The sequence below is a fragment of the Leptodactylus fuscus genome, chromosome 4, assembly GCF_031893055.1.
Source record: "Leptodactylus fuscus isolate aLepFus1 chromosome 4, aLepFus1.hap2, whole genome shotgun sequence".
Lineage (NCBI taxonomy): Eukaryota > Metazoa > Chordata > Amphibia > Anura > Leptodactylidae > Leptodactylus > Leptodactylus fuscus.
In genome coordinates this window covers 14,853,211-14,866,965 of record NC_134268.1, presented here as the reverse complement: position 1 = coordinate 14,866,965, position 13,755 = coordinate 14,853,211, and the positions used below count along the sequence as shown (strand labels likewise).

At 44.7% G+C, this 13,755-nt stretch overlaps 1 protein-coding gene across 1 annotated transcript in view; it reads right to left on the bottom strand.

The window, feature by feature from the left end:
* ST3GAL1 (ST3 beta-galactoside alpha-2,3-sialyltransferase 1) overlaps nt 1-8,374 on the bottom strand; it is a 115,321-nt gene extending 106,947 nt beyond the window's left edge. The window contains exon 1 of the mRNA XM_075270085.1: nt 8,096-8,374. The gene's annotated coding sequence lies outside the window, so the exon portion shown is untranslated. The remainder of the gene's footprint in view (nt 1-8,095) is intronic.
* Nucleotides 8,375-13,755: the final 5,381 nt, after the last annotated feature.

Genomic DNA, 13,755 nt, shown 5'->3' with positions numbered 1-13,755 from the left:
TTGCCCCATTTTAAAAACACTTGCATTTCATTGGTCTTTTTTTTCCCTTTTGACCCATCCCACCGATCCCTTCTTAACAGATATAACCCCCACATCAATCCGATTTGACTTCCATCCAAAAAAGGAACGGAACAGGGTGCACGTGTCCAACAATTCGGCAGGAGATTTTATATATAACGGCATCTCACTTCCCCGCCATGACTATAATGTAGAAATAAATACAAAAAATACAATAAAAAAAAAAAAAAAATCAGTATATCTAGGACAAAAATATAAATTTATTAATGCAAAACGTTCAGGAAAATTTCCTACATTTTTTTCGGAGCTGATTTCGACCACGTCGCTCTGTGAGACCCCCTACGGCTTGGCTTATATGAACTGAGCAGCTGAGCAAATCCCAAAAACTTAGCTCTATGTGAACTGCATGTATGAGATTTCCCTGGCAAATTCGGAGTTAACAGAGACCACCAGACCAACCCCCACACAAATTCCATTGTGACAGCCCCCCTGAGGTGTTATCCTGACAGCCAGCCAAGCCAGACCCCCACCCCAGGAAGTATGAGCCTCAATCCGTATCCTGTGCCAAGGACCTCAATAAGGGGGAGCGCCATAGAAAAGTTACACTTCCTGGCAGACTTTTTACAACTCCAGGGATGACATCATGGCCCTACGAAGATACTATAATTAACCTCTTCATTGCAAAGGGCTAATTTGAGACCCTGGACTGCAGGCGATGGAGGGAACAGATGTACTGGAATAAAACAATATGCAAACCCAGCTCTGACACCTTCACCTAATGCAAATATAAAGGGATCATTCAGGGTAGAAGGAGTTCCCAGACACTTGACACAGATAAACAGGCAGATTACACCCTAATGCAATATTCTATGAAGACTGCCAGCCAGAGATAAGCTTGTTACTACAAGGAGTTTATCCCTGAGGTCACTGCTAGCGGCACGCACTAATATGCTGTATACCATGCAATAGCAGGCGAGTTGGGAAATTTTGTGTTCACTGATCCTCCTTGTACAACAACAGAGTCATATCCGGGGATGGAAGGAGTCCCAGGATGAGGGGTCTCAAAACATTGTCAGAGTCTATAGTGTTCCAAGCCAGAAAGACATGTGCAGGTCCTAAAGCAATGTCTGTAGGCCAAAAACAGGGCTCTCTCCACAAGGAGAAACGTTATATCCAGAACCAGAGACACTGAGTGACAATAGCACAATGACGCTACCAAATGGATAATGATGTAATTATACATTGCAGGTCCTCAAGCAATGCCACATTGACACACTTTGGGGTCCACGTCACAATGACACTTGGGGGTCCTGAGGACAATCATGAACTGACACCTTAGGGTCTTAATGCAATATCACGCTAACACTTTGGGGTCCACATCATACTGACACCAGAGGGTCCCCTGGATGATCCTTTAATGACACATGTAGGGTCCTAAAGCAATGTTACACTGACAAACTTTGGGGTCCACAGAACAGACACTCGGCGGTCCTCAGGACAATGCCACAATGACACTTTGTAAAATAATGTCACACTGTGGGGTCCACAACAAACTGACACTGGGCAACGGTGAAGCAGGACTTTGTAGGGTCCTAAAGCAATACACTTTGGGGTTCACATCACACAAGAACAACTGATACTTCATGGGGTCCTAAAACAATGCCACACTGGGGTCACCTGAGTGTACAGTGAAATATGGGGGGATCCAAACCCCAGCGACGCTAAGGATGAGCCCACATGGGATATAAATTGTAGAACAAACTATACATTGTGGATTCAGTGTAGAATTTGTCTTACTACAGATTTTGTTACAATCTTGCCGTGGATTACCCCTTTATACATTGCAAAGTGTGAAAATCAGAATTTATAATCTGCATCACAAATCGATTTCCACGTGAATTTTTGCACAGGATGTGAAGCAAGGTTTAGTAAATTCTCATCCACTTTCCCGCTACTGCAATTTTGGACATATCCTTAGGGATCCCCCGATAACACACATTGATTTATGGGGTTTGCAGGACATTGACCTTTGGGGGTCCTAAATAAAACACTTCAACCCTGGATTCCCAAGACAATAAGATACTGATAAGTAAGATTTCCGAGGACGTTGACAATTGGGGGTCCCAAATTACAACCCATCAGGGGCAGAACCCATATTCATCGGTGGGGTTCCAGCAATGTGTCCTGTGGATGGGCAATGTCCATTGTGGGAGTCAGTTTCACCCTTCTCTTTTGGTTATATATTAATGGGGGCCGGAAATAATAGCACTAGACATTTTATGGATTCCAGGAAAACGAGAGTGATAAATTATACAATGCAAGTAAGTAGGATGGAGGGGTGTCCGAGAACAATGGCGGCACAGATACTGGGGGCGTCTAATATAAGGGCACCCTATCCCTCGTAGGTCCCACGGTAATGATATGCAGATACTTGAGGGACTTAGGACACGAATACACTTACAGCAAAGTAACTCTGCTCATTCCTTGCCTACAGCTGTCCTACGTGTACGCACACGCATCTACACCGCTTCACGCTTAATAGTTCCCATAAGTCTGAAAAACGATCCTTTACCTCAGAGCCGGCGCTGCCTCATTCTGCTGAGTATCCAGCCAAAGAAATCCTCACTGGAATGAGCAATACCGGAGATCTTATTACATGTTCCCCAAACCTGAACCCCTCACAATCCACCGCCAGATCTGCCCAGGCTGGTACCATCCACCCACACACCCTGGACCTTGAGCCAAGCTGCCCCCTCCCCGCTGGGTGATTGTTCCGTAAACTTTCATTATTTGGGAAGAACAAACTTAGCAGAAGAGCCAAAAACCGTCAGAGATAAGCGCAGGATGAGGAAGCGAGCGGCAGACAATGTAGCACAGGACAAGACACGGCTACTGGATCAATACTAGAGCTGTGCCGGTCTAATAGGCGGCCTCTTACTAAAATGCCCAATGACCCCCAACCCCCCAATCACTACCCTCAATATCCATACTACACCAACCACTACCCTCAATATCCATACTACACCAACCACTACCCTCAATATCCATACCACACCAACCACTACCCTCAATATCCATACTACACCAACCACTACCCTCAATATCCATACTACACCAACCACTACCCTCAATATCCATACTACACCAACCACTACCCTCAATATCCATACTACACCAACCAATACACTCAGTATCCATACTACACCAACCACTACCCTCAATATCCATACTACACCAAGCACTACACTCAATATCCATACTACACCAACCACTACCCTCAATATCCATACTACACCAAGCACTACACTCAATATTCATACTACACCAACCAATACACTCAGTATCCATACTACACCAACCACTACCCTCAATATCCATACTACACCAACCACTACCCTCAATATCCATACTACACCAACCACTACCCTCAATATCCATACTACACCAAGCACTATACTCAATATCCATACCACACCAACCACTACCCTCAATATCCATACTACACCAACCACTACACTCAATATCCATACTACACCAACCAATACACTCAGTATCCATACTACACCAACCACTACCCTCAATATCCATACTACACCAAGCACTACACTCAATATCCATACTACACCAACCACTACCCTCAATATCCATACTACACCAAGCACTACACTCAATATCCATACCACACCAACCACTACCCTCAATATCCATACTACACCAACCAATACCCTCAATATCCATACCACACCAACCACTACCCTCAATATCCATACTACACCAACCAATACCCTCAATATCCATACTACACCAACCACTACCCTCAATATCCATACTACACCAAGCACTACCCTCAATATCCATACCACACCAGCCAATACCCTCAATATCCATACTACACCAACCACTACCCTCAATATCCATACTACACCAACCACTACCCTCAATATCCATACTACACCAAGCACTACACTCAATATTCATACTACACCAACCAATACACTCAGTATCCATACTACACCAACCACTACCCTCAATATCCATACTACACCAACCAATACCCTCAATATCCATACTACACCAACCACTACCCTCAATATCCATACTACACCAACCACTACCCTCAATATCCATACTACACCAACCAATACACTCAGTATCCATACTACACCAAGCACTACCCTCAATATCCATACCACACCAACCACTACCTTCAATATCCATACTACACCAACCACTACCCTCAATATCCATACTACACCAACCAATACACTCAGTATCCATACTACACCAACCACTACACTCAATATCCATACTACACCAACCACTACCCTCAATATCCATACTACACCAACCACTACCCTCAATATCCATACTACACCAACCACTACACTCAATATCCATACTACACCAACCAATACCCTCAATATCCATACTACACCAACCACTACCCTCAATATCCATACTACACCAACCACTACACTCAATATCCATACTACACCAACCAATACCCTCAATATCCATACTACACCAACCACTACACTCAATATCCATACTACACCAACCACTACCCTCAATATCCATACTACACCAACCACTACCCTCAATATCCATACTACACCAAGCACTACACTCAATATCCATACTACACCAACCACTACCCTCAATATCCATACTACACCAACCACTACCCTCAATATCCATACTACACCAACCACTACCCTCAATATCCATACTACACCAACCACTACACTCAATATCCATACTACACCAACCAATACCCTCAATATCCATACTACACCAACCACTACCCTCAATATCCATACTACACCAACCACTACCCTCAATATCCATACTACACCAAGCACTACACTCAATATCCATACTACACCAACCACTACCCTCAATATCCATACTACACCAACCAATACCCTCAATATCCATACTACACCAAGCACTACACTCAATATCCATACCACACCAACCACTACCCTCAATATCCATACTACACCAACCAATACACTCAGTATCCATACTACACCAACCACTACACTCAATATCCATACTACACCAACCACTACACTCAATATCCATACCACACCAACCAATACCCTCAATATCCATACTATACCAACCACTACCCTCAATATCCATACTACACCAAGCACTACCCTCAATATCCATACCACACCAACCACTACCCTCAATATCCATACTATACCAACTACTACACTCAATATCCATACTACACCAACCACTACACTCAGTATCCATACTACACCAACCAATACCCTCAATATCCATACACCAACCACTACACTCAATATCCATACTACACCAACCACTACCCTCAATATCCATACTACACCAACCAATACCCTCAATATCCATACTACACCAACCACTACCCTCAATATCCATACTACACCAAGCACTACACTCAATATCCATACCACACCAACCACTACCCTCAATATCCATACTACACCAACCAATACACTCAGTATCCATACTACACCAACCACTACACTCAATATCCATACCACACCAACCAATACCCTCAATATCCATACTACACCAACCACTACCCTCAATATCCATACTACACCAACCAATACACTCAGTATCCATACTACACCAACCACTACACTCAATATCCATACCACACCAACCAATACCCTCAATATCCATACTATACCAACCACTACCCTCAATATCCATACTACACCAAGCACTACCCTCAATATCCATACCACACCAACCACTACCCTCAATATCCATACTATACCAACTACTACACTCAATATCCATACTACACCAACCACTACACTCAGTATCCATACTACACCAACCAATACCCTCAATATCCATACACCAACCACTACACTCAATATCCATACTACACCAACCACTACCCTCAATATCCATACTACACCAACCAATACCCTCAATATCCATACTACACCAACCACTACCCTCAATATCCATACTACACCAAGCACTACACTCAATATCCATACCACACCAACCACTACCCTCAATATCCATACTACACCAACCAATACACTCAGTATCCATACTACACCAACCACTACACTCAATATCCATACCACACCAACCAATACCCTCAATATCCATACTATACCAACCAATACCCTCAATATCCATACTACACCAACCACTACCCTCAATATCCATACTACACCAACCAATACCCTCAATATCCATACTACACCAACCACTACCCTCAATATCCATACCACACCAACCACTACCCTCAATATCCATACTACACCAACCAATACACTCAGTATCCATACTACACCAACCACTACACTCAATATCCATACTACACCAACCACTACACTCAATATCCATACCACACCAACCAATACCCTCAATATCCATACTACACCAACCACTACCCTCAATATCCATACTACACCAAGCACTACCCTCAATATCCATACCACACCAACCACTACCCTCAATATCCATACCACACCAACCACTACCCTCAATATCCATACTATACCAACCACTACACTCAATATCCAAGTGGCACAAAATTTTTCCTGATATCCAGGATTCAATCCCAATCTCCTGTCCTTTATATGTAATTTACATATTGTACTATACAAAGTCCTATCCTACAGACTACTCTCTGTATACCTACCACATTAACTCCTATCTGCTATACCTAATCAGCACTAAATACCCCCCTCTGTCCAGGCAGCTCTCCCTCTGTATCTGGACTATCCTCTATATACTGTACATAATACACTACCTTCTATCCTCTATATACTGTACGTACTACACTACCTACTAGCCTCTATATACTGTACATACTACACTATCTACTATCCTCTATATACTGTACATCCTACCTTCTATCCTTTATATACTGTTCATACTACACTACCTACTAGCCTCTATATACTGTATATACTGTACATACTACCTACTATCCTCTATATCCAGGCAGCACAATATACTACACCCTCTCCATGCTTCTATCCCTCAGGCTGCCCCATCTCCTATTCTCTGTATCCCACCTTATACTGTCTATAAAGGCTGTACTAGGTAGTATTCTCACTATAGACACTACCCTCACTATTAACCTCTATATACCACCCAATATTCTGTCCCTCAGGCTCTATACCCCACCTAATACTATATATTTACAGGCAGCACTAAGTACTACCCTCACTATATAAGCTATTCCCACTATTACCCTTTGTATCCTACCCAGGTTTCCATCAAGCTCAGGCTGCCCCATCTCCTTTCCACTATTTCCCCTAATACTATATATACTGTATATATAGTCTGTACTAAGAACTATAGTCACTCTCTCATTCTACATGCTATGCTATACCCCCTGTATCCCAGCCAGGCTTTCCCTTCTCCTATTCTCTATATCCCATCTGATACTATGTATATACGATGCCCTAGTACTAATCTCCCTGTACAGGCTATACCCACTATTACCCTCTGTATCCCATCTACAGACTGTAACATGCCTATACTGTATATACAGACTACACTAAGTACCATCCTGTATAGGCTATATACACTCTATTACATTCTGTATCCCACCTACAGACTGTAACATGCCTATACTGTATATACAGACTACACTATCCTTACTATATGGGCTATTCCCACTATAACCCTCTGTACCCCACCCAGCTTCCATCCCCTCATGCTTCCCCATCTGCTGTCCTCTATATCCCACCTAATACTATATATACAGGCTGCACCAAGTACTATCCCACCATACCCCTCTGCTGTGTATCCCACCCAGGCTTGTATCTTCTGTATCCAACCTCCAGACATCACTATGCTTCCCTATCCAGACTACACAAAGTATAGCCCCAATCTCCATCGCACACCCACTAGTCCCCTGCATTCTCCAGGCTGCTTGCTCATCCAGGCAGGCAGCCTTCCCATCCATCCACATGCCCACACACGTCTGGCAGGCAGTGTCCCCCTGTCTGTCTGCTCACCCAGCAGTAATGCTCAGCAGACACATCAAACACTGGGACTGCAAACAAAAGAAGAGGAATCCCAGAGAGCCACTTACCCCGGTGCAATGTCCCCCTGCCCCTCCTCCTGGCAGATCAGGGAGTCAGATGTACAGAGCACAATATTCCACCTCTGCCCTCCCTTCATGGACTTCTTCCTTCTGCCTTCCTGTGACTCTAATATAGTAACTCAGGGAGCCACGTGGATTGGAGAAAAAAGCTAAACATAGGAGGATAAACTCCGCCCCGACTCCAGCAGCTCCAGAGGCTTTACAGCAGCAGACTGGCGCAAACATGGGCGCAATGATCGCGGCGGCGGCGGCGGCAGTAGCGCAGGAGGATGAGCCCAGCGCCGGCTGTGTGCAGAGCTGGAGGAGAGACTGGTGCACAAGTGCCTGCACTGGAACTATCATACATGTGGGTGGGGACCCCTGGAGACTCAGCGCCTCTACAACACATAGTCATGCGGAGAAGCTGACGGTAGTATTGGCTGCTGTGACCAGAGGAAGGAAGAGAGGTGGTCTGTCTAGGAAATGTGCGAGGAGATCCAAGGAAGAGACAAAGAGCCAAGGAAGGAGAAGACAAAAGATATAAGAAATAGGAAGAAGGAGAAGACAAAAGATACAAAGAAAAGACAAAAGATACAAGAAAGTAAGAAATAGGAAGAAGGAGAAGACAAAAGATACAAGAAAATAAGAAATAGGAAGAAGGAGAAGACAAAAGATACAAAGAAAAGACAAAAGATACAAGAAAGTAAGAAATAGGAAGAAGGGGAAGACAAAAGATACAAGAAAATAAGAAATAGGAAGAAGGAGAAGACAAAAGATACAAAGAAAAGACAAAAGATACAAGAAAGTAAGAAATAGGAAGAAGGGGAAGACAAAAGATACAAAGAAAAGACAAAAGATACAAGAAAATAAGAAATAGGAAGAAGGGGAAGACAAAAGATACAAAGAAAAATAAATGCAAAGAATCAAATTAAAATAAATAAAAGATTCACAAATAGAATAAAAAGTAACAAGAGAAATATAAATAACAGAGAAAATGAAGGAGAAGAAAAGGTTCAAAGATAGAAATTATACCATAAAGAGTCACAATATACATCACATACTGAGGCCACAGCAGAATAGTGAGCGCAGCTCTGGAGTATAATACAGGATAAGTAATGTAATGTATGTACACAGTGACTGCACCAGCAGAATAGTGAGCGCAGCTCTGCAGTATAATACAGGATAAGTAATGTAATGTATGTACACAGTAACTGTACCAGCAGAATAGTGAGCGCAGCTCTGGAGTATAATACAGGATAAGTAATGTAATGTATGTACACAGTGACTGCACCAGCAGAATAGTGAGCGCAGCTCTGGAGTATAATACCGGATAAGTAATGTAATGTATGTACACAGTGACTGTACCAGCAGAATAGTGAGCGCAGCTCTGGAGTATAATACAGGATAAGTAATGTAATGTATGTACACAGTGACTGTACCAGCAGAATAGTGAGCGCAGCTCTGGAGTATAATACAGGATAAGTAATGTAATGTATGTACACAGTGACTGTACCAGCAGAATAGTGAGCGCAGCTCTGGAGTATAATACAGGATAAGTAATGTAATGTATGTATGTAACGGAGCAAAGGTATACGTCTTCCTCCGGATGGTCTTTTGAATCAACACGGACGCAAGAGGTCGGGAGACAACAGCAATTTATTGTAATCCACAAAGTTAGTAGCCGGCGGCGGTCACATCAACCGTAATAACAATAAGTCCACAGAAGTCACAATCCAATGATAGCTTTGGTTCCTTGGTCCTGTAACTAAGTCCTGGCTCTCTGCAGAGCTGTGCACAGGCCGGCTAACACATACTAACTCCAGCTACAACTATATACTAAAACTGTTACACCTATATCTGTGGGTGGGGAGGGCTGAGTCACAGATCCTTCCCCCCTCACCTATACCAAGGAGAGCAGACTCCCTGTCTACTATGGACAATGCACCATCCAACATCTTCTTGGAGACACCGATCAGATTATCTCCACCCATTGTCCTCACTGGTCCTCACTAGTTAGAGGTATTTGTATACAATGTGCTAACACACTAGACCCTAATCAGCCAACTACACACTGATGTTTACAACAGGTTAGAGAATACATTCCACATGAAATATATATTACACATGGCCTATAGTATAGACTCTAACCATCCCGTGACAACCCCTCCCCCTCTCAAAACATGTGCATGACACAATTGGCCTACACAGGTAAATTGGGGAATGCACATCAGTCTCTATAGCTCATATGTCCTCCTGCCGGGATAACCCATCCGCGTTCTGGTGTTGGTTCCCTCGGCGGTACTGAATGGTAAAGTTGTAGGGTTGAAGGGCTGGCATCTGGCAGAAAATCCGGTGGATCCATGTTGGCTTCTCCCTGAGCTTGGCTTCGGGTCACTGCTCCCACAAAGTGGCACTGTAGATTTCCAACATCGTTGCCTAACAGAACATCAGTCGGCAGCCCGCTCATCACACCAATTGTGCATCGTTTTGGTCCATAACCATAGTCAAGTTCCACGGTAGCTTTAGGAATACGTCTCCGAGTACCCCCTGCCAACTTGATAGAAATGCCAGGGCCCTCCTCTAGGGCCTCGGGTCGCACAACTCGGGGGTCCGCTACCGTTAGGAAAGCTCCCGAGTCCCGGAATCCAACAACTGTTCGGCCATCCAGTAGGACCTCCTGCAAGTGCTTCCTCTGAAGGTTTGCGGGATGTGTGGCGGAAGGCTGAATCCCATAGACCCCTGGAGGTGGAACAGATGGGTCATTCATGGGGTCATCTGGAAATGGGGCCAAACTTTCTGTCCTAGGGGTGGTTCCCAGGTAGTGAATAGGCCGGGATGCCACGGTGGCCCGTGCCCCCATGTTAACAGGGCAACTAGCTTGCAAATGTCCAGGCCGCCCGCACCCAAAACATCTGCGCTCTAGCATTCTTCCAGTAGGTCGTTGTCTAGGGACAGGGTTGTTCATAGCTGGAGGCCGATGGGCTGGGGCAGGGGTAGAGGGGGAATTGTAATCCTGAGGCCGGGCACGAAAGGTGGGTGGCTGGATGAAGGGTGTCTGGCGGACTGTGGTAGTTTTCCGCTCCTCTGCAAACAACCTCTTCCACTGCGGCTTGATGGTCAGGCCCTCATCTGCAAGGGAAGCAGCTTGCTCAACTGTGGCTGGGTTCCGTTCCAGCACCCACTCACGGATCTCAGCGGGGCACTGGGAAAAGAACTGTTCCTTAAGTATGACTTGGAGGATCTTATCGACTGTGACAGCCTCCTCTCCTTCTAGCCAGCGCTTGCATGCTTGCTTCAACTTGTGGGCGAACATGTGGAAGGAGCTTCCCCCATTGTAAGACAAAGAGCGGAACTGAACTCGGTAGGTCTCTGGAGTGACTGCATAATACTTCTGCACCGCTCTTTTAATGGCCTCATAGTCCCGCTGATCACTAGGGTCCATGGCTCTGAGAGCTTCCGCAGCCCCATCTCGTAGGTGCCCCACCAGATACCGGACCCAATCCTTCTCTGGGACTTCCATCAGGTGGCACTGGTGTTCGAAGTCCTGAAAATATCCATCAACATCCCCAGCCGCTTCATCAAAGGTCTTGAAGTGTTTATGGGAGACATATGGTGGTTCTCTCACTGTTGGGCTGGGGGTCGACGTTTGATTATAATTCCTCGTAGTTATCTCAGCCATTCGCATTTCATGCGCCATTCTTTCCTTTTCATGCGCCATTCTCTGTTCCTCCTTCTCCGTTTCCTGAGCCCTCTGTAATGCTCTACTCCTTTGCTCTGCAGTTGCTCCTAGCCCCAGCACTGCCAATTCCTCCTCATACAAAACAACCCATCTGCTCTTTTGGGTCTGTACCTGCCACTCCTGTATCTCTCCAGTCTCCTGGGGGCAGCCCTCCTCATGGTCGCTTTGCAGGGTCATCTCCTCCAGTGCCTCGATCAGTTGATCTTTCGTTCTTCCCTGGTAACTCAGGTTTAGTTCCCGGGCCCTTACTTGTAGACTTGCCATAGTCCAGTTCCTGTATTCTGAGGTTGTGGCTCCATTAATCGCTGGGCTGCTGTAGTCCATCTCGCTGTCCGCTGTTGATCCCACCGCTGCCAACCAGTTGTAACGGAGCAAAGGTATACGTCTTCCTCCGGATGGTCTTTTGAATCAACACGGACGCAAGAGGTCGGGAGACAACAGCAATTTATTGTAATCCACAAAGTTAGTAGCCGGCGGCGGTCACATCAACCGTAATAACAATAAGTCCACAGAAGTCACAATCCAATGATAGCTTTGGTTCCTTGGTCCTGTAACTAAGTCCTGGCTCTCTGCAGAGCTGTGCACAGGCCGGCTAACACATACTAACTCCAGCTACAACTATATACTAAAACTGTTACACCTATATCTGTGGGTGGGGAGGGCTGAGTCACAGATCCTTCCCCCCTCACCTATACCAAGGAGAGCAGACTCCCTGTCTACTATGGACAATGCACCATCCAACATCTTCTTGGAGACACCGATCAGATTATCTCCACCCATTGTCCTCACTGGTCCTCACTAGTTAGAGGTATTTGTATACAATGTGCTAACACACTAGACCCTAATCAGCCAACTACACACTGATGTTTACAACAGGTTAGAGAATACATTCCACATGAAATATATATTACACATGGCCTATAGTATAGACTCTAACCATCCCGTGACAATGTACACAGTGACTGCACCAGCAGAATAGTGAGCGCAGCTATGGAGTATAATACCGGATAAGTAATGTAATGTATGTACACAGTGACTGTACCAGCAGAATAGTGAGCGCAGCTCTGGAGTATAATACAGAATAAGTAATGTAATGTATGTACACAGTGACTGTACCAGCAGAATAGTGAGCGCAGCTCTGGAGTATAATACAGGATAAGTAATGTAATGTATGTACACAGTGACTGCACCAGCAGAATAGTGAGCGCAGCTCTGGAGTATAATACAGGATAAGTAATGTAATGTATGTACACAGTGATTGCACCAGCAGAATAGTGAGCGCAGCTCTGGAGTATAATACAGGATAAGTAATGTAATGTATGTACACAGTGACTGCACCAGCAGAATAGTGAGCGCAGCTCTGGAGTATAATACAGGATAAGTAATGTAATGTATGTACACAGTGACTGTACCAGCAGAATAGTGAGCGCAGCTCTGGAGTATAATACAGGATAAGTAATGTATGTACACAGTGACTGTACCAGCAGAATAGTGAGCGCAGCTCTGGAGTATAATACAGGATAAGTAATGTAATGTATGTACACAGTGACTGTACCAGCAGAATAGTGAGCGCAGCTCTGGAGTGTAATACAGGATAAGTAATGGATGTACACAGTGACAGCACCAGCAGAATAGTGAGCGCAGCTCTGGAGTATAATACAGGATAAGTAATGTAATGTATGTACACAGTGACTGCACCAGCAGAATAGTGAGCGCAGCTCTGGAGTATAATACAGGATAAGTAATGTAATGTATGTACACAGTGACTGCACCAGCAGAATAGCGAGCGCGGCTCTGGAGTATAATACAGGATAAGTAATGTATGTACACAGTGACTGCACCAGCAGAATAGTGAGCGCAGCTCTGGGGTATAATACAGGATAAGTAATGTAATGTATGTACACAGTGACTGTACCAGCAGAATAGCGAG